Genomic DNA, 23,050 nt, shown 5'->3' with positions numbered 1-23,050 from the left:
AACAATCCAAACAAGTGAGAAAGCCACTCTAGTTCCAGATTTCAAATGCTGCCTTAAAATAGCCTGATAAAACATGAAATAGAAGTGCGCCATGATGAGGTTTAAAATGAACTGATATCTAGGATCAGGATATAAAAAAAGCACTGATAGAATTGAAATGTTTTGAAAACATAAACAGGTATTCCCTCTCTCCACACCCTAAATACACCATCATAGTTATGAGAAGTTGGCTCCTCAAGGGAAAATGTGCCACCATCAAGGAGGTCACTCTTGCTTCAAACAAATTCAGCAGAACTACTTTGGAACTACATGAAAAGTTCCCAAGGCCTGCAAAGGTCCCAAGTGCCAACAATTTCTTGTAGCCTAAACTGATCTATATTATATAAAACAATGATTATATCAGGGGTGGGATTCAAAAATTTTAGCAACCAGTTCTCTGCCCGGTTGCTGGGTGGGCATGGCCATGGTGGGCATGGCCTACTCGGCCTCCTGCACCATGGCAGGGAAGGGGGCGTTTTCGCTCTCCCCAAGGTCCCCAAGGCCACAAGCAGACCAATGTAAGTCCACAGAGCAATGGCCAAAGAGTCCACAAGGCATTTGAAAGTTTCTCAGTTGAAACTTAAATTCACAACACAAGGGAGTTCACAAAAAGAAAAGTCCAGAGTTTCCAAGGCACAATCCAAGTCATGGCATGGTGTCAATCCAAAGTGAGGCAGGAATCACAACAACCAGAAAACACACATCTAGGAAACAAAGCAGGTTTCAGCAGGTTTTGACCAGTTCTGGAGAACAGTTAGCGGAAATTTTGAGTAGTTTGGAGAACCGGTAATAAAAATTCTGACTGGTCCCTCCCCCATCTATTCTCTGCGTCCCGAGTCCCAGCTGATCGAGAGGAAATGGGGATTTTGCAGTAACCTTCCCCTGGATTGGAGAGGGAATGGAGATTTTACAGTATCTTTCCCCTGCCAAGCCCGCCAAGCCAAGCCACACCCACCAAGCCATGCCCACAGAACGGTAGTAAAAAAAAATTGTAACCCACCACTGAAACAAACTGATTGTTCCCAGCATTGCCTCTATCTGTCTACTGTGCTAAATAGCTACTGTGCTTCCTATGCAGTCCACCAAGAAGGGTGAGGCTTTCTCCTCATGAGTAATCTGGATGACCTTCTCTGCTCCTGCCTTTTCTCTACTCTATATGTTCTTGGATCAGATGCAGAAGACAATTCCACTTCCTCATCACTGACTGGTTGCAGCTGCATGCTTCCCCCACCTGGAGCATCAGGACTGTTCTGCTATTGCTGTGCTTCAGCCAACTCCCTTACAGATGGCTGCTCAGAGACATCAATTAACTTAGCTGTTGACATGCAGGAACTGGTACATCCTCCCTGAGCTGACTTCTATAGACGTTTCTGGGGAAGCATCCAGGGGAGTCATCACATGGGGTTCTAGGTGAAATTGATGCTCTTCAATCTAGTGTGGTGGACAGATAAATATGGAGAATATGTTGTTTTAGATAACCTTATTTTGTGGTGCTTTAAAGGTGACAACCAGCATCCTGAATCACATCTGGGAATTTAGATGAAGGGTCACCCAGGTATATTTTAATATCCATCACTACCAGGGCTACCACATTCTTGACCAACTGAAATTTTTGAATGTTGATCAGTGGCAGCCCCCATCTAGAATATAATCCAATCAGGTTGTGAGTGATTATGAGCAGGGCCTCCCATTACAGGAATGGCTGCGCATAATGTAATTGTGTGAAAGGCCTCCTAACCTTGAACCAATTCTGTTCAAGGAGCAGAATCTATAAGTCTGGGTGGGCTCTGATAGTCTCTCCCTTGATAGGCTTGAGTGTTCTATGGAGATCTGCTGCACTCTTACTTTAGGGTATTCTAATTGTGACCCAAAACTGGTAAGCAGGCCAACACTCCATCTCTTCAAATATTCCAAATCCCCAAGCAGTTGTCTAACAATTTTTCAAACTCTACATCAAATCCTAGCAAACAACATCACTTCACCATACTTAGCAAATGCTTTGGTCATGATATCCCTTCCCCGCCCACCAAAAAAAATTGGATCCCATTTTTATCTTTTCCCCTCAGTTTCCCCTCCCCAACACTCAAGCAGCCAATGAAAACATCAGCATTAGAAAATAAACAGATACAACAGCAAAAAATAATAATAATAATTTGCTAGATTGAATGCAAATTTGGAAGATACATGCATATATTTGAGAGGCATGCTCAAAATTTGTTCCCCAAATTCATGGACCTGTGCTTACCACCAAAGCTTCTGTTGGTTCAAACTAGGGTTTATGGAGCTTGGTGGAGGCAGTGAGAGACAATCTAGGCTTGAATTGTATCTTTGCAAGAAATCAGTTAAAAGGTAAAATATTTTTAAAAATATTTTCATTTATTATTGTTTCATTTTATTCTATTCTAATTTGTTTTTATTTATTTTTCTTAATCAGAAAAAGGCAGGAAAATAAGAAAGATGCACAAAAGGAAAACTAACCAGTTCCAAATGGCAGAAATAAAGTATCTATTGGTTCATAGGAGTCAAAGAGTACTAGATAATAAGAACAAGCCTCAGTTGAAGAAGAATGAGATATAGTTTGTTTTCAGATCCAGCAGGGATTTTCATGCAAAACATGTATTTCCTGCTTTGTGAGAATTCAGTGCATTTGTTTTTGTTCTCTTGTGGAGATAAACGGCAGTGTTGTAGATTTATTTGGATGGCCATTTAAGACATTATAAACCTTTATAGTAATGTCTGAACAAGCCCTCAATCCTAGTTTCTTTCTTCCTCATGTTTTGCTTTTAAGCTACCCTTCCACCAACAGGCAAAGAACTGGATATCAGTAGAGAAACCAGAATTTTATCCTAGTTCCTTAGATGACATTAAGCCAGCACTCCTTGAGTTTGGAGATATAAATCAGTTCTGCCTTCATACAAACTCCAAGCATTGGAAGATAAAGAGTGCAGGGATGCCAACGTTTGGTATACAAGGCCTTAAAGCCAAACCGAGTGTCTAATTTGAATGATAATCTAAACCAAGCCTGCATCATTGTACTAATGGCCTCAGTTATCAGACTGCGGTCAGAATGCTGTTAGAGAAAACAGTTTCTGCTACGTCTGTAAGAAAATGTTAATAATTTCTTACTTGAACTGAAGAAATCACTCATCTGAACTTCACCAGTGTCAAATGAAGATATCTGGCTTGAGGTTGGTCTATGAACATAATAAAGATTTGATTTGATCTGAGTCTTGCTGGTTGGGGTGGAGCACAAACGATGTTCACCCACAATGTAGCAGACTTCAAAGCTGCATGTACCATTCATACTTCAGCTCCTGCCTCCATTTCCTCAAGCCTCCAGCAGTGTCTTCCAAAGTAGCTGACATCTCCCAGTTGGATGACAGACCAGCTTTGAAAGTAAATCTTGCTCCTGTCTTTATTAAATATTATTTTAAAATTCATCCATGAGGGGGTAATTGCAAGGAAAGGTTTTGTTACAATAATAGATTCCAGCATCTCATTCAACCATAATGCTGCCTCATGCTGGAAATAGATAATAAAGCTCTCAACAATGAAGCGGAGGCATTATAAGTTGTGTTTGTCCCAGGAGCAGTCCCCAGCATGTAGAAAGATTGAAATCCAGCTCCCAAGTTTGAACATTTACTTTGTGGTCCAATGACTCAATCAAGCAGAAATTGCAGAAATGCCCACACTGTGCTTTGGAGCATCTGAACTCATAATGAAATCTGTTTGATACTAGGGAACCTGCTGTTCTGAGACTATCACTGTGATATCAACTCTTCTGGAGGAATTTCAACATTTGCAGCTGTTTTCCCTTTGCACAGGAAGTTATTTAAAATTGTTTCTTAATAGATCACTAATTATAGGTCCAGAAATTTAGATAGTCCTGTAACGCTCATTTAAGTTTTGGCTCATCTTGGAGGTTTATTTGTTTGTGGAACAGGCATATTAGAAATCCTTCATAATTTACTTCTGAATACAAACTGCTGTGCTGATGCCTTCATTTGTTTCCATGAATTGAGTTTCCCACATAACATCACTCTACATATACATAAATAAAGAAATGCAAGAAATAATAGTATACTAAGCAGGAAATATTTTCTGCACAGGAACTGTTTGATTCAAGAATAGAGAATAAATAGAATGTTTCTGGATTGAGGGGGAAAAGAGACAGAGATAATGGGGGGAAAGTAACTTTTTTTAAACAGCTTGAATTCAGTTTCGCTTTTCAAATATCACTGTGAGATGAAGCTTCTAACAGAAGGAGGTGAAGAAAGATGGAAGTCCCTATCAATTGTGCTTGCTGGTGTTCTTTGGCCGGGCCCATTCGGGGTTCTCTTTGGTTTCCTGAAATGAGGCTTCCACTGGAGCTGGGATAGGTGGCTGGTTTTGGAGCCAGCTGCTCTGATGAAGCCAGTTGGCTCTTCTAGCCTGTAAAACTCAATTCAGTAGCATTGTTGCAAAGACCTAGGAAATCTAAGAAGCCAACATTCTTGGCAGAAGGATTTCTGCTTTTAGAGGCCAAGTCCAGCAGTCTCCTTGGGGATGGAACTATAAATCCAATTCAGTGAAGACTCTCACAGGTCTCTGCCATTTTGAGGAGCACACTGACCACCTTCAAGCCCAGTCAATGAGGAATATGTTGTCAGGTGCCTCAAATTCAATACTTTACAGTGATTTATATTTCTTGAGCCAACTTCAAGTCAAGAAGAAAATCATTAACTTACCCTTCATCTGGACCATCCTCCCCCGCCCAGAGATAGATTAGATGGATGGATAGATTAGATAGATAGATAGATAGATAGATAGATAGATAGATAGATAGATAGATAGATAGATTCTCTCTGGAATAAGCAAAAAGTTATGTGGTGTGAAAGCTTCCAACAAGCAGATGAGCTGAGATCTGAGATCTGAGACTTGAGTGACTTCAGTTATTGATGGAAAGAAGGAAGGGCCAAAGAAAGGGCTTCCTCCTCCTTTTGTTGTAGATTTCTGCTCTAATGCAAAATAAACTAATCCAATTAGGTCTATTTTGGAAAAATAGGAAACCAAAATAGGTAGTCAAGACATAAAAAATATATTAATCTAGATCTAGATTTATCTATCTATCTATCTATCTATCTATCTATCTATCTATCTATCTATCTAATCTATCCATCCATCTAATCTATCTCTGGGCGGGGGAGGATGGTCCAGATGAAGGGTAAGTTAATGATTTTCTTCTTGACTTGAAGTTGGCTCAAGAAATATAAATCACTGTAAAGTATTGAATTGGTGTATGTGTATGTGTGTGTGTGTATATTTACATCCATATAAATCCATATATATACGTGTGTGTGTGTGTGTGTGTATACACACACACACACACACACACACATATATACATACATTCTCCTCCAAATGTAATTTCAGATTACTTAAATTTGAGAAGAAGCTGAACTCAAGGCAACTATTATGAAAAAAAAAATAGAATCATGGTACTGAAAATGCAAAATACTGAAAAAAAGAAACAGCTTCCCCTTCCCCTTCCACTAGATTTACATTTTCTGCCAAAACTCAAAATATTGAGACAATTCCTTAAGAATTGCAGTCCAAAGAATTTTTGCAACATTCTTAAATGTGCCACATTTTAAGATATAAGCTTATCATTTAAATCATTAGACACAAACATATTTATAACAGGTAAATTCTCATCACATTTATATCCGACTAGATAACCTGTGACCTATTGGGCTGTTCTTTCAAAGATATTTCCTTACCCAAAAAGAGAAGCAGGATGACCACAGATGGGGAAAAAATCAGTAAGAGAAGAATACATTCTGACTTCCTGCTGGCTTCCCCATTGAGTTTACTTGTGAGAAGTTGGCAGTGAGCACAGGAAAATCATTCCTTCTCTTCCGCTGACCTACGGAACTGTCTACCACTTTTCTGTTGGGAAAGCGAAACAAAGGAAGCTGCAAACCATGAGGGAAATGGCATCGTGCTTCCAATCCAAATATGTCCCTAAGGGACCAGTAGTGGTTTTCACTTACCTTCACTACTGGTTCAGAACTGTGAGCATGAGCGCGCTTCGCTCACGCACAGCTGTTCTGCGCATGACCTTCTGTGCATGCACAGAGCATCCATGATGACGTCCAGGTGGGTGGGTGGAGTCTCCCGCCACCACTATCGGTTTGCCAAAACCGAGGTGAACCGGTAGAAACCCACCACTGCAAGGGACCCTTCTCATTGACTACCAATGCCTTCCAGCCAGTCCAACTTTGCCAAATTAACTGAGTTGCTCCCTTATTCTTCTCTAATATTAAAAGATTTCAAATTTTGGCCTTGGTTTGCATTCACTCAATTTCTGCTCACCCATTGGGAATTAGTCGATGGGGTGGATGTACCAGGGACACATGAGAAAAGAAGGCAGGGTTATGAACACCCCCTTGGTGGGCATGGCATAGCATGGCTTGGTGGGCATGGCTTGGTGGACATGGCAGGGGAAGGATACTGTAAATTATCCATTCCCTCCCCACTCCAGGGGAAGGTTACTGCAAAATCCCCATTTTCTCCCGATCAGCTGGACTCGGGAGGCAGAGAATAGATGGGGGCAGGGCCAGTCAGAGGTGGTATTTACCAGTTCCCTGAACTATTCAAAATTTCCACTACCGGTTCTCCAAAACTGGTCAGAACCTACTGTATACCACCTCTGATACATAACTTTATAGAAAACCTTTGATGTCAAGTGAAAAAGCAAGAATTTGTTCCTTTGACACATGAAAAGAGACCCATTTCTCCTTCTTTGTTTTCTTAAGCTCTACCTATCTTTGAAGGGTGGCAACATCAACCTTCCTTGAATACATTGAATCGATAGGACACAGATCAGGAAATAAAATCGAGCAGGTCACCCATATAGATATGGGTATAATTATCTGTATTCCCTCAGAATCCCGCATGAAGTGAGATTTACAGAAAACCTAGGTGGTGATGCATTTCACTTGTGGTGTCATTACTGGAAATATCACATGTGCAGTAAATTTTAGTAAATATATAGTTTTGCAGTAAGTTATATTCCCCTTGCTATTTGCTAGCGTTACTATTCAGTAGTGCGTGTGGTGGGAGAAAGGGTAAAATAATTGAGGCACCTCAAGTGAAGGGGATACTGACACATGAACAGAAGAGACAAGTCTTTGATTATAATAAAATAATATGTCTCATAACTGTTATCTGTATGTTTGACACAACCCTATCCTTTCACTCCTATAGATGTCACTGACTTTGGATCGCGTCATGCCTTTGCGGCCTCTGACCCGATGCCGATCTCAATTGGCTCCTTGGTTCTCTGAGGAGCTGAGAGAGATGAAGTGTCAGAAAAGAGGCCTAGAAAGCATTTGGAGGACTAGTCAATCCGATTCCGACCGGACACAGGTGAGGTCTTATATCAAGACCTACCTAGTGGCGATAAAAGCGGCGAAATCTAACCATTTTTCCGCTCTTATCGCATCTGCAGAGAACCGCCCGGCCGCCCTGTTTAGGGTGACCCAGTCCCTTCTTCGGGGGGGAGTGCGGGAAGATCCCTTGCAGGGTCGTGCTGAGGATTTTGTGCAATTCCTGCATGATAAAGTTGCTCGGATTCGGGATGGCTTGGACTCCGATTGGATGAGTCCAGGGGAGGAGACGAGGGTAGGTCTTGAGAATATTATCTGGGAGGAGTTTGATCCTGTGGCTCCCAAGGATGTGGACAGGGTTCTGGGTAAGATTAGTGCCACCACATGTTTATTGGACCCGTGTCCCTCCTGGTTGGTACTGGCCTCCCGGGAGGTTACACGAGGCTGGCTCCCGGGGATTATAACTGCTTCTCTGAGTGAGGGTGCCTTTCCTGCCGCCTTGAAAGAGGCAGTAGTGAGGCCCCTCCTCAAGAAGCCTTCCCTGGACCCGGCTGAATTAGCCAACTACTGTCCGGTCTCCAACCTTCATTTTGTGGTGAAGGTTGTTGAGAGCGTGGTGGCATGACAGCTTCCCCGACACCTGGATGAAGCTATCTATCTGAACCCGTGCCAGTCGGGCTTCAGGCAGGGGTACAGCACAGAAACGGCATTGGTCGCATTGGTGGATGATCTCTGGAGGGCTCGGGACAGGGGTTGCTCCTCTGTCCTAGTCCTATTAGATCTCTCAGCGGCTTTTGATACCATCGACCATGGTATCATGCTGCAGTGGTTGAGGGGGTTAGGAATAGGGGGCACCGTTTTGCGGTGGTTATCCTCCTTCCTCTCCGACCGCTCGCAGTTTGTGTTGGCAGGGGGGCAGAGGTCGACCTCGAGGCACCTCACATGGGGAGTGCCACAAGGGTCGGTCCTCTCGCCCCTTCTGTTCAACATTTATGTGAAGCCGCTGGGTGAGATCATCCGGGTTTTGGGGTGAAGTGTCATCTGTACGCTGATGATACTCAGCTGTACATCTCCACCCCAGACCACCCCAACGATGCCCTTGATGTGATGTCTCGCTGCCTGGAGGCCGTGCAGGTCTGGATGGGGAGGAACAGGCTCAGACTCAACCCCTCCAAGACTGAGTGGCTGTGGCTTCCGGCGTCCCGATATAGTCAGCAGGTGCCATCACTGACTATTGGGGGTGAATCTTTGCCCCCCACAGAGAGGGCTCGCAATCTGGGTGTCTTCCTGGATGCACGGCTGTCTTTAGAAGAGCATATGACGGCCGTGGCCAGGGGGGCCTTTTATCAGGTTCGCCTGATTCGCCAGTTGCAGCTCTTTCTGGACCGGGACGCCTTGCGCACGTTCACTCATGCCCTTGTCACCTCCCGGCTGGACTATTGTAATGCTCTCTACATGGGGCTCCCCTTGAAGAGCACTCGGAGGCTCCAACTGGTCCAGAATGCGGCCATGCGGGTGGTTATGGGCGCAACTCGTTGTGCCCATGTGACACCCCTCCTGCGCGAGCTGCACTGGCTCCCAGTGGTCTTCCGGGTGCGATTCAAGGTGCTGGTTACCACCTTTAAAGTGCTCCATGGCATAGGACCCGGGTACCTTCGAGACCAACTTCTGCCACCAATAGCCTCCCACCGGCCAGTTCGCTCCCACAGAGAGGGTTTCCTCAGGGTGCCATCGGCCAAGTTATGTCGGCTGGCGACACCCAGGGGGAGGGCCTTCTCTGTGGGAGCCCCAGCCCTGTGGAATGAACTGCCCCCGGAAATACGTAAGATCTCCAACCTCCGGGTATTTCGCTGTGCACTGAAGATCCTGTTGTTCCGCCAGGCCGGGCTATCGACATGATAATTTTAAATTGGGGTATTTTAAATTTCTGGGGTTTTAAATGGAGCCAAATTTATTTAATAATTTTAAATTTTAAATTGATGTTTGTCTTGTGTTTTTAAATAGGCTGTACCCTGCCCTGAGTCCTTCGGGAGAAGGGCAGTATAGAAATAAAATTATTATTATTTATTATTATTATTATTATTATTTATTGTTGTCTTAGCTTTTCTAGCTGTTATGGTATTTAGCATGTTGCAGCAACTCATTTCTTTATTTTAATATTTCAACACATGTTTTTAGGCAAGAAACCTTTAATGAAAATCAAACATGCAAGTGTGTGCCCCAGCATATCCACATAACTCTATTAACATTTTAAAATGCAATAAACAGCAAACAGCAATGAATAAAACATCATAGATGTATTATAGCTCTAAATGTCATGATCTATAAAGTTAGGGAAAAAAAATCACATTTTCTTTTCCATTGCTGTATTTGTTGGCTCCTCCCAAGGTAAATTATAAGAAGAAAGTTTAAAACTAATGGTGAGTGTGTGTATATGTGGGTTTTTTTTTATGTGTGTGTGTGTATAAGGATATGTGTGTATTAGCTGTATGTGCATACACTCATACAAACATTATTATAAATAGTAACTGCAAAGGTTATTTTGTGGTTGCAGAATATATCTGAGGATGTATATCTCAGGATATACATACACAGAGAGAGAGAGAGAGAGAGAGAGAGAGAGAGAAACTACAATAAGAATAAATTATATATGATCTGTTTCAAAGAATACATGAACATATATAACCTGCTGAGTATAAAAAAAAACAGTAGAACATTTTAGGTGCTAAGACTAATTAAAGGTCAGAAATTGTAATTTTTTCCCCTCAGCTATGACATGAGGTATTTTGATGAGAAACAGGTGACTATCTGTTGATACATTTTCACAGAAAAGAAGAAGAAGAATATCTAGATTTTCTTTTCCCTCTCTTCTCATATGTTACCCCTTCTTATTGGCAAGGCTATTATAATTGTTTCTGAAGGCTGCTTACAGTGGAACTGGCAGTTTTGAGCTGAGTGACTTGGACACAAATAGAAAAGTTGAGAAAATACAAATTAGCACATTTAAATAAAGTTGGGATAACTGATAGAAAATGTATCAGCCTTATTGAGATATTACCATCAAACATTTCATTCTTTGCATTACAAGTTTGAATTCATTTAATACTTTGATTGTTTTCCATAAAGATCTACTAAAGAATAATTTTATGCCTCTATGAGGCTTCTTTATAGAGAGTCATCAAAGTCAGTATCAGTTGAAAATAAAATTTCACTCTGACAACAAAATCAGTCAAGTATTTTATAATCTAAGAGGACTGATACACAATTCCAGGTTCCCCAATATGAGTAAAGGCCACTAACTATTTTTTGAGTGCAGGACAGACATCACCCTCAACATATACTCAACTTCATTCATGTTTGTTTGTTTTTGTTTTTGTTTTGTTCTTCATAAAAAATAGGTATGTTCTGGCTTGTGTCATCCTTAGCTATGTTACCTACCTCACTAGCTTTATTCACTTCCACTTAGGGCAACTATTCTATTTAATTATCCTGCATCCTGTTCAACTTTGTTTTCAAGATAAAACAAAGTATGTTTTACTCATATTTTCAGCATATCTCTTTTTAAAGGTATCATATTAATTTTGATAAAAATTTGAGAACATGTGTTTAAGACATCACACCATCCCTTCTAACTTTTCTGTGTAATACAATAGCAATGTGACTTAGGCAGTCACAGGAATCCAAATGCTGGAAAAAACAAGTTATACGAAGAACCTCTATGGCCGTGATGGCAAACCTATGGCACGCCTGCCACAGCTGGAATGCAGAGCTCTCTCTGTGGGCACATGAGCTGTCACTCAGTTCAGCTCCACTGCACATGCGTGCATGCGGCTCCCGCTGGCCAGCTGATTTTTGGGATGCACAGGGGGTGGGGTGTATGTGGGAGACGTGTGAGCATGCGGGGGGTCACGTGCGCATGTGCGGAGGGCAGGGGAGCATGGGGGGAGCAATGTGCACATTCCAGAAGTGTGGAAATGGGCCTGTTTCCAGCCTCCGGATGGCCTCCGGAGCCCGGGGGAGGCTGTTTTTACTCTCCCAGAGGCTCGGGAAAAGGTTAGCCATCACTGCTCTATGGTATATAAATTGTCTTCTCTCTCTCTCCTTCTCCCTCCCTCCTGTCCTCCCTCCCTCCCCTCCCTCCCTCTCCTCTCTTTTCTCTCTCTGTCACCTGGAGATCTAAATACATCTCAGTACATTTTAACATACATTTTTAACTAGTTCTTCCAAAATCTCAGTCAAAGCATATACATTTTAGCAATTACATGTTCATCATTTTAACATAATTAGTATTAATGAGGATTGAAATGAGAACAGTTCTGTTTAATTCCAGGTGGATTTAGGAAAATAGGGCAAGCAATTCTTCCTTGGTCCTCCTATTCCTCCACTACATATAGACAGAGAGCTGTCAAGTAAAGCATTTTCAAGGAAATGCTATGTGATAAATCACATCCATTTATTTTTCTTCGTGAAAGAACTGTGAAAGGAAAACACTGATTATGTGAGAAGAAAAACAGAATTGTGTGAGTGAGATTCGTGAGGGAGAGAACTTTTATTTCCAATACAGGCTAATAAAACACAACAATTGTGTGTTCCAAAAGAGTTCCTCAATTCTATCTGCATTATGCTATATAAACATATTGATTGGCTTGGCTGTGTCACACTGAAGTAATTTCTAGATCATTAAATGTGAGAAACAAGCTTCATTTTGCCAATGATTCAGCTGCATATTATATGAAGCTAGATTTATTCCATGGATGTTTATAAGCCAGACCATTTTAATACTTTACTGAAGTTGTAGTAATGGAATATAAAGACTCAGGTTCTGATGTATGGGTCCTGTTTAAGCCACACAATGTATGAACACTGAGGATAAATCAGTTAATCCAGTTCATTCATTTACAAGTAATGGCTCATTGATCATTTGTATGAAAATGCCTTGGTGAGAAGACTATTTCATTATACAAATTAAAGGAGGGCATAAAATAAAGATTTAAATGATAAAAATTAGAGAACTGTATAAATTCCCCTCACTACCAATAAAATAAAAGGAGAAGGAGAAAGAGAGATTTTTTTCCCCCTTCACATTTCAAACACATTGTAAGCCATCCTGAGTCTCCGGAGAAGGGTGGCATATAAATAATAATAATAAAAAAACCAGCCCCATTTGAAATGTTTTGCTGGAATATTCTGAGTTGCCTATGTTCCAACAGAACAAAATAAAAAACAAGTAGAGCTTTCTGAATTCCATCTGAATGAAAGTTGAAATGATTTGCCTGAGTTCCTACATATTTTAGGTTGAGAATCAGAAGTCCTGCAATTGAAAGCAGTCATTTTTGCTCAGCACAGAAATTTAAATTAGAGACCACTACAAATGGTTGTCCATGGTTTCTGCAACTTGCTGCAACAAGAGCTCACCTGTTTTCTTTATAATTGGTTCCACTGTTAAACTGCCTTTTTTGTTACAAAGGTTTTCTTTTCCATAAATGTTAAATTCCTGCAATTCATTCTATACTTTTCATTCCAGAATCAAAAGTCTTGATTTTCTTTTGCCTGGCTTTCTTTCAGGCATTTGAAGAATATGATCATATCCCCCCACCAGTTATTTTCAAAATTTTATATCAAATGCAAATTTGACATGCTGTCCACTTCATCCAAATCATTAGTAAAAAAAATATTATAGAGAGCCTATGACCAAACCATAGGTCACTTGATATTTCACCTTTATGAGGAACTACTGATAAGAAGGGACACGGTGGCTCAGTGGCTAAGACACTGAGCTTGTCGATCAAAAGGTCGGCAGTTCAGCAGTTCGAATCTTCAGTTCCACGTAATGGAGTGAGCTCCCGTTACTTGTCCCAGCTTCTGCTAACCTAGCAGTTCGAAAGCACATAAAAAATGCAAGTAGAAAAATAGGGACTACCTTTGGTGGGAAGGTAACAGCGTTCCATGCGCTTTTGGCATGGCAGCCACATGACCACGGAGACATCTTCAGACAGTGCTGGCTCTTTGGCTTTGAAATGGAGATGAGCACCGCCCCCTAAAGTCGGGAACGACTAGCACATATGTGCGAGGGGAACCTTTACCTTTACCTTATTGATAAGAACTCTCTTGGTAGAGTTTTCAATCTATATACTTAATTAATATGCCATCACTTTATGCTTAACTAGCTTGCTGATAAGAATGATTCATAGATTGCTTCTAAGAATCTCAAGCTTCAGTCCTGCTCCTCTAGTTTTCATAACTGCCTTATAATAAAATGCCCCTGGCTTCTTAAACAAAAGTGATACAACAAAGAACATAGGGTGTTTGACATCCTATCAACTGAGGGAAACAGTTACAGTAAAAGTCTTCATGTCTAGTATGCTAAAAGAAGAGAACGTTTTGCTTTTGTTTTTATAGCAATTTTATTAAAGATTATAATTACAAACAGTACAAACTAATACAAAAAGAAAAAAAATGGAAGAATAAAAACAAAGAAGATGGAGAAAAGAAGGAAAAAATAGAAATAGAAATAGAAAAGAAAGAAAAAAGCCATAGTAAAAAAAGAGAGAAATATATAAAGTGATTTTCCACTTTAATCACAAGTGTAAACAATTTTAGTAACTTATCTTTTCCCCATATTCCCATATTCCATCTCTTATATATAAACAAATCCATAAATCATCATCATTCCAGTTTTGATGGCAGCAAAATGTTATCTCGATCAAATAAACCGCCTTTCTATAGTGCCTGTGCTTAATCACTCAAACCCTAGTTATCTCATGCTTGAACTACTGCAATGCACCCTATATGGGGCTACACTCAAAGAGAATTCAGAAGCTACAACTTGTGCAGAAGGTAACTGCATTGGCAGTTCTTGGAGCCCTAGAGTGGCCCCATGTAACAGCGCTGTTCTGCAAGCTGCACTGAGTGCCAGTATCCTTCAGGGTGAAATTCATAATGATGGTTATAATCTTTAAAGCCTGTATGGCATTGGTTCAGGCTATCTGAGGAATCTTCTCACCACAATGGGACTGGCCTGTGCCACTTCTGCTGGACCTTGATTTCTTGTTTTCATTTTTTCTTTGTCAGTATTGTGGCCCGTCAGCGGCCTGCACGGATCATGGCTGATCCCAATGGCGAGGAGGCTGGTGTAGTGTTGCACCAGCAGTCTGCGCAGCCAGCTCTCGTGTCGGACAGCGAGGAGGCTGAAGAGGATGTGGTGCCAGAGGCAGAGACTCAGCCAGGGCCTTCAGAACCTCCAGAGGCTCCTTCAAGTGGAGATAGCGAAATGGAGGAGCCTCTCCTCAATGCTCGAGCACGCAGGGCTGCCAAAAGGCAGGAGTGGCTACTCAGAAGGAGGAGATCTCCTCAAGAATAAGGCTTGAGGATAATTGGCCACTCCCTTAGCCTATTTAAGTCACACGCTGTTAGTAAGTTTCTTGCTAGAAACAACTTGTAATTATCATCAAAGCATTTTTGGAAAAGTCTTATCTTGCTTTCCGGGCTGGTTGCCAACCTTGTCGTATTTTGGTTTATTCTTGCTACTTAATAAATTTGATAAGGACTGTTGCTGTGTGTGTATATCCTTGGGAATCCGGAGCTGGGGCAGAACAGTCTCTTCTCACAAACTTCTTCAGAACTTTAACCAGTCTTTTTTGTAAATCAAACTCAGGAAAAATATCCAACATCCTCTCTCTCTCTCTCTCTCTCTCTCTCTCTCTCTCTCTCTCTCTCTCTCTCCCTCTCTCTCTCTCTCTCTCTCTCTCTCTCTCTCTCCCTCCCTCCCTCCCTCCCTCCCTCCCTCCCTCTCAATTTATTGTTTGTATATTCCTTTTGATTATTAAGACTTTATTCGGTTTCTTTTGCATGTTCAGTGTAACATCTTTTTCCATATTAATCTTGATCTTGTCTGGCAGAATCCTCTTTCATAATATCATTTAGACACATTCTTTAGATATTATTAAGATAAACTTCTGAGTTTGATGTTCAAAAATATCTCCAGTATGCCTAACGTTAAAATATTTTGCCTCATTTTGTAATTGTAAGTCAAATGTAATTTTCTCCTTTAATTGTAATGTTTAGTTTCTGCTAGTTCCCCCAGCACTCATTTTTAAAATCTTATCACACTGTTTTAAAAAACAAAAAAAGCATTTGTCTATAATTAATCATTATAATTCTTTATAATTAATTCCAAACTCTTATTTTAACTTTATCTAAACCCCTAGTCTATTTGTAGCTTCATAAAAACAAACTTTTAACCACCCCTTTGCTTTTTACTAAAAAAAGCTTTCCACTCTTTTGGATCCCCAGGAGATCTCCAATGACAAAATACTATATTTCTCTGATATTCTGAGAATCTTTTCCTTTAAGCTTTAAATCAGCTGGATATGTCATAGTAATTAATGTAAAGAAACTTGTGGAGAGTAAGTTGCCTAATTAACCACATTTTTTTTAATGATGGGATGAATTTTAATTTGTGGTCTACATATTATCTTCATTGCAATGTCAACATGAAGAACAAATACCATGTTAAAAATGGTCTATGACAACTTATTGAAAAAGTATTTCAATATATAAAATATTTCATTGATACTATTTGGAGAGACCCATTGGGCTAAAAGCAAATGTTTTTAGGGATTGTTATGAAACAATGCCCTACCTCAGAAGCTTCGTTTGCATTGAATCCCACAAAGAATGACTTTATGTGCTAGGAGGGAAATGAAAGAGAAATGTTATGTGGATTTTTCTGCAGGAAAAGATGGGTTACAAATACAACGTTCAGTGCTAAAGGGGCTACATTCTTTACATGCCCATAAAGATGGTCTTTTAGTATATGGTTGCACTCAAAAGCTTATTATCACAATAAATCCCCTTCTGTCTTCAGCATTAGAAAAGATTTTTGGAGGAGAAGGGGGATGATGATGATGATGATGATGATGATGATGATGATGATGATGGTGATGATGATAATAGCAAAGTAGGTACGCTTCTCTTTACTGCTTCAATGGAGTCTGTCTTGTAAAACATTGAGTTAGGGACAATTCTGCTAGCTTGGTATCATCAATTCAGTCAGAGAGACTTTTGCACACATGAAGAGATTCTGATAGGCAAAAATGAACTGGCATGATTGCTTTGCTGCTAACAAGCAAAAGAGCTGCTTTGTTTCAGAATCTTGCTCCAAGGGGGTGCTTCACACAAATCTTCACTGAAGTGAAGTGCCTTTTTGCAACTTTGCTTTATTTGTTTGTTTGTTTCCTTATTTAACTATCCCTATGCCATGTGTGCAGAGCCAAATAAGAAGCCAACTGAATATCAAACATTTGTTTTTGTTTGTGTTTGGAGTGTTTTTCCTCTGACAGATTCAGATTTGTCTGATTTCCCCAGGCAGCTGCCTCACCAATGTTTGCTTGCTGAATTTCCATTATCAGTGTTCTTTCACATGCCACATCATTTAATTCTCTCCTGGCTTTTGCTGCTCCTCTGATTTTGCAAAGGAGAACTACTTGGTGCCCATGTAATATTTTTCAAAGATATAATCTATATCCACACCAGTGGAATTTTCACTCCTGGCCTTCTAATCACTGTCTTCACTCAAAATTGGCACAGAGGAAGCCTTCAGTTGATGATACAATGCTACTCAACATATCCCGCTCTTGCAGCATGCAATAATATCAGGAACAGGCAAATACTCATTCCTAAGAAACATGTGTCAAAATTTGACTGGGGGAGGTGAGAAAAATGAGATAAGGGCAGAACTGGGAAAAAAATGTGTTTCAGACATTCTTTGTTAGACTTTCTACTGCTAAAGAAAAATCCTTTTGTACAGCAAACTATTTTAAATATTTACAGTATTTGTACAACACTGACTCCACATGGGTTTTATAAAAGCAGGCATAAATCTGATAATCGTTACAAACACAAACAACATAAAAAGGCAAAATCCAACCAATTCTGGCATTTCCCTTTACTGTTTCTCATGTTCATTATCCTCAATACTAACCATAAAATTGATCACCAAAAACTCTGCGGAAGAGCTCTGTTTGGATTGCCTTCCTGAACATTATCAGAGAAGACCCCATCTGTATCTCTGAGGCTATGAAATGTCACAGAGTTGAAGCATGATTTTAAGAAATGACACACTTTTTGTGACTTCCCTATGCTTGGGAGAGTCTCTCAACATCTCAGCTTGAGACAAATGAACCAGGTGGGTCAGTTCTTCATGAAGGTGCAAAAGTGACAAGACATGAATGGATTTACTGGTTAAAAATAGCAATTTGAATTGTCTTCATAAGCCCATTGATACATGAAAAGCTGGGGTTACAGAGTACTAATAGTCCCCATCTTCCAGCATGCAGGAAAAATGGACTTCATAGCAGGAAATCCATACCAGGAAATCCATACCGTTCCATTAGTTGACCCAGGTAGACAACGTTAACTACTTCCCTGCCCTGCAAAGAATGTTGGTTGAATAAATCCCAAACAGACCAGAACAGCAGTTTACTTTTGACAGACACTTTTTTTTCTAAATGACCCTATAAATTCTTGTATTGGGGTAGAGTCAGAGCGACTGAATGGAGTTGAGCATTTATTGGCCGGATGCCCTTCCTGATGCCTACATAAAGTTTGCAGCAATTTTTTTCTCTTTGTGCCATGATAGAGGAACATCAGTCACTGCCTAGGATTGAACTTTCAGCTGCCTGAGTGTGAGATGAGTGTCTTCACCTCTAGGCCGCTGCACTGCTCAGAACTTGACAGACTCTAACACCCTCTAATTTCAGTTCATCTATCAACTGCTCAGAGCTGAAGACTACTTATATGAATTTAGTTAACATGAGAAAAGTTCACAATTGCCATAGTGGCCTTGAATTGAGTGGAGAGCTCTTCACTATTCATACTCACAAGATGATTAGAAAGTAGGGTTGCTTTCTTACTTAACCAATAAATCCTCTACCCTTCACCTTCAAACTATGAGGAGCAAATAGAGGCTTCCATATATCCAAAACTAGTGCCTCCAGATTACAGGTAGTCCTCGATTTACAACAATACGTTTAGTGACCGTTCAAAGTTACAACAATGATGAAAAAAATGACTTATGACCTTTGTTCATATTTATGACCATTGTAGCATCGCCATGGTCATGTGTTTTACATTTGAATGCTTGACAACTGATTCACATTTATGACTGTTGCAGTGTCCTGGAGTCATGTGATCCCCTTTTGCGACCTTCCAACAAGCAAAGTCAGTGGGGAAACCTGATTCACTTAACAACCGTGTTACTAATTTAACAGTTGCAGTGATTCACTTAACAAATGTGGCAAGAAAGGTTGTGTGACGGGGCGAAACTCACTCAATGAATTTCTACGTAACACCATAAATTTTGGGCTCAGTTGTGGTCGTAAGTAGAGGACTACCCGTATTGTATAAGGAAAGAGAGCATATTCATAAACAACATGTTATCAAAAAAAAAAATTCCTATTCAAAAGACTTTCTAAAGTTCTACATCTGAGAGTAACTGTTCAAATGCTGTCATGCTTGAGCTTGATAAAATCATAGCTAGGAAATATCAATGGACCTTGAATGTATTTGACACATCACGCAAGAAACAGCTACACTCCTAAACCTCTTCCTTTCATGGAGGAATGCACCCATGAAATAAATCTTGTCAGACATTGGTGTGGGAGGTAGGTTAGAATAGCAAGCAAAATTACATCTAGCTCAGCATCAGTTCAGATTTCACTTCAGGATATCAATTAGATTGCTTCACACTTTTGTGTTAAGCAGATGAACTTTTTTCTTCTTTTTGGCAGTGTGTCTGTCCTTTTAAATATCCCTGGGTAAGGATTGACTCTGAAGTTGGTTCCATTATTTTAGCATCATATCTTATTGATGCAGGATATGAATGAGCATTATCCATCTTTAACCATAGATTTTCAATAGTCCCTCCTTAGCATGTTAGGCTGTTCTTCTTCATTCCCAATGTCCAAAGTTGCATAGCTTCATAGTGCATTTTTGTTTCTTTTTGGCTGACCAAGTTTGAGGAGAAAATAATTACTGAAATTTTGTTTAATAGAACATCATATGTAAATTGCCAAATCAACAGTGGATTGATTTGTTTAATGGAACATCATATGTAAATTAGGGAGAGAGGGGGAGAGAGGGAGGGAGGGAGGGAGGAAGAGAGAGAGAGAGAGAGAGAAAGAAAGAAAAAAAATCAATCAGTTTCACCCTGTGATATTTTGGCCTCTTTCAGTCATAAATTCATCTTGTCTGGTTTCTCCATTTTTCTAGCAATTTGTAAGAAAATGCATTTAAAATTGTGTGTCCACTTATTCCTTCTCATATACATTTTATATACATTATTCACATTTTTACCTTAGATGTGCATCCTTGAATGAAAATGCTGTATTAATAACTGCATTGTAAAATTATCTTCACTCGGAATGCTGTTGGCTTTGTAAAATTTCAGATCCAGATGTTGCTATTTTGGAATTAATCTTTTCAGTGAAGTTAGAGGGAGAGAGAAGTAAGCAATTCCAAATCATGATTTCTGTTAGTCCCAACTTTGAATAACAAATAAAAAACATATTCCAAGAATAAGAATAGAACAGCATGTAGCATGGAGAAGAGCTTCTATTGTAAACAACAGTCAGAGCTTTTCTTTTTTAATTTTTTTTTTAATGTTTTTATTAATATAAATAAAAAGAGCAGCATGTTCAAAATCTATATAAACAGTGTGTTGTCTGATTACAATTCTTAAGTAAGTAATATTCATCATAGTAATAATAATAGTATTCTCTAATAGTAATCTCATAGTAACAGTGCTTTTCCCTCATAATATTAATACATATTAATTGTTAATACTAATCAAAATTAATAAGTTACAGTAAACAACCCTAATAATAAAATTAATCTTTCTCTTATAATTTTTGAAGTTCTAACTCCTGTTTTTCTTATTTAACCATCTCATACCTGAAAATATTCAATGTCTTCCTTTTCTTTAATTTCAAATGTTAGTTTATTCATTTCTGCACATTCTAAATTTTTTGTTATTATCTTTTCTTCTATGGGGATCTCCTCGCCCTTCCAATGTTGTGCGAACATGATTCTGGCTGCCGTTAACACATGCATTACTAAGTATGCATTTCTTTTATTGAGCATTATTTCCTTTTGTCTATTTTTCACCATTCTGTCCATTTTTTGCCATTCTGTCCATAAATACAGTGTCTCTTCAGAACTCTGCTATATCATTGTAAAAGGCATTTTGCATTTTATGCCTGAGACTGGGATTATGCTAGAGGAAAGAGGCATTTCAGGAGGAAAAATGGCAGCCATGAAAAGAAACTCAGTTATTTAATCTCACATTTCATAACTGGCATCAACTTTCTATTGATTTCAGAGATAAGTTATTAGATCTCTTGTTCTATGATTGACCAATTATGTTAAAAGGTTGACCTTGAAACAAACTTTCTATTTGATAAATAAGCCAACAGAACAAACATCATTTCAACTGATTCCAGTTTACTGAAGTGTTTCACAAAGATCTTTTGTTGTATTTAATATAAGAAGGCAGGTGGCAGAATAGCACCACATTCAGCAGAAATCATTCTCTCTTTGGTTTACATTATCCATGGCCCACTACTTACTGTTTTTCTCTTACTCAGGCTGAGGAATGTGTAAGTCCTTTGCAATAAGTTGCAGGCTTCGTTCTCACTCTTCTCCACATTTGAAGCCTCACATTTATGTGGAATACCTGTTCAGCAGTGAACTAGAAAACCATATAATTCACCTGGAAAAATCTGGTGCTCACCTTAAGAAAAGAGATGCTGGAAAAATACATCAGAGTTTTCTCCTCAATCACAATAGGATGAGGCACTAAAACATTTGCACTACAAACACATAAATCATCTATCAAGTTCACTAGATCTAAAACTATCTAAACAAAATATCTTCATAATCAATTTTGCAATAATTGAATGCATACAGGAGTGAACTTTGTTTGCAACAGATAACTAAACAGAAGTAATGAATATCAAAAGAAAAGTATATTATATGTGATGAAAAATCAGATATTTAGGAAATGCACGTACAAAATGCATGTATTGGAGAAAAATACTGACAGAAAAAAATATAAATGGTGCTGGTACAATATAAATTGTAAAAAAACATCAACAATGTGCACATTTTATAAAACTGATTAATGTGTGACTATATCTGAGATGGAAACACAATAATCCATACCTTATAATTTGAGGTTTCTTATTCTTGATGTTATTGCTGCTGCTGGGCTTTAGTTGTTCTATTTTTTATGATATACCAATGGATGTTAGTAGTATTTTGCTGGCAATTCATTACTAGACTTTTTCCCTATTGGATATTAATGTCAGAACTGCCAACTCACTCCTGCACTCAGTGATCATCCAGGGCCAGCCTGCCATGAATCCTGGGGGGAAGGTGAGAGGGAGAAGAAATGCTTGGGGGAAAAAGTGAAAGTTAAGAAAGTGAAGGCTTCCGGTTGGCGCCGCCGTCATCGCCAGACGGTCTTTCAAGACCGCCAGCCCCGCCGTCCGTAAAGAGCCACCTCCACAGCTGAGAGGCAGCTCGAAAAACTCCGTTTCTTCGAGGAAATGTGAGCAGAGCCGGCAAGATTAGGTAGAGCCCCCTGTGAAGTCCCCAGATTGTTTTTTTTTTGCTTCTGGGGAGGAAACAGGATGAGGCTCTCTATCCAGCTCGCCGTTGCTCCGGACTCCGGGGGAACTCTGCATGTAGCAGAGCCAGACGACGCGACCAACGTAACCAGCGAAAGTCAAAGGATTTACTAAAATAAACAGGGTGAAATCTGGATCTGGAACTCAAAACTGCAAGTATATATGATTGCAAGCCCTGTGATTGAATTTAAGAATGAAGAAAGAGTGAAGAGAGTGAAAGTTTAAAATGGCGTCCGGCTCTAGCTGCTTGAAAAGAAAAAAAAGCTGAAAGCGAAAGTGGACTTGCCTGATTGTCTCAGTATGCTACAAAGTATCTAAAATAACAGCGCTGGTTAGAAGAGAAGGAAAAAGTTTTTTTTCCCAAATTGTCTTTATGTTCTATCTCCCTTAGAGACTTGATTAACTCTGAGAGGATTTTATGCTGGTAAGAAGGGAGAGAAGATTTCCTTCTTAAAAAGAGTTTGTCTGCGTGGCAGAATGGCTTCAAAGCCAGATAATAAAGCTGTATGGGGGGGGGGGGTTTCCCCTATTCATAAGTCACAAGAGCAGTTTTTAAGCTTGCAGACTCAGAACCAGAGACAGGAGATTGATTTTAAAGACTTGAAGGAATTTATTATTGCGGCTCTGATGAGACAAGATGTGCTTATGGACCAGAAGTTTGAGAAATTTCAACAGAAAACTAAGGAGGTGATTCAAGAAAAGTATGATAAGATGAAACAAGATATTTTGACAGTCTTGACTGGCTTCTCAGAAGTAATTGTCCAGATTGATAAAAAAATGGAAGAAATCAATTTAGAAGTAGAGTCTAAAATGAAGGAAGCTGATTATAAGATCTATAATGTGGATAATAAAATGCAAAGGATTGAAAATGAAGTGACAATGATGCAATTCAAATTTATGAAATTTGCTGTAAGACTGAGGGGGATAAAGGAAAACAACAGAGACTTGAGAAGG

Source organism: Pantherophis guttatus, chromosome 3, assembly GCF_059756535.1.
Source record: "Pantherophis guttatus breed Tessera chromosome 3, ASM5975653v1, whole genome shotgun sequence".
NCBI lineage: Eukaryota > Metazoa > Chordata > Lepidosauria > Squamata > Colubridae > Pantherophis > Pantherophis guttatus.
The sequence above is the reverse complement of the archived record's forward strand: the minus strand, read 5'-3'. Positions refer to the sequence as shown.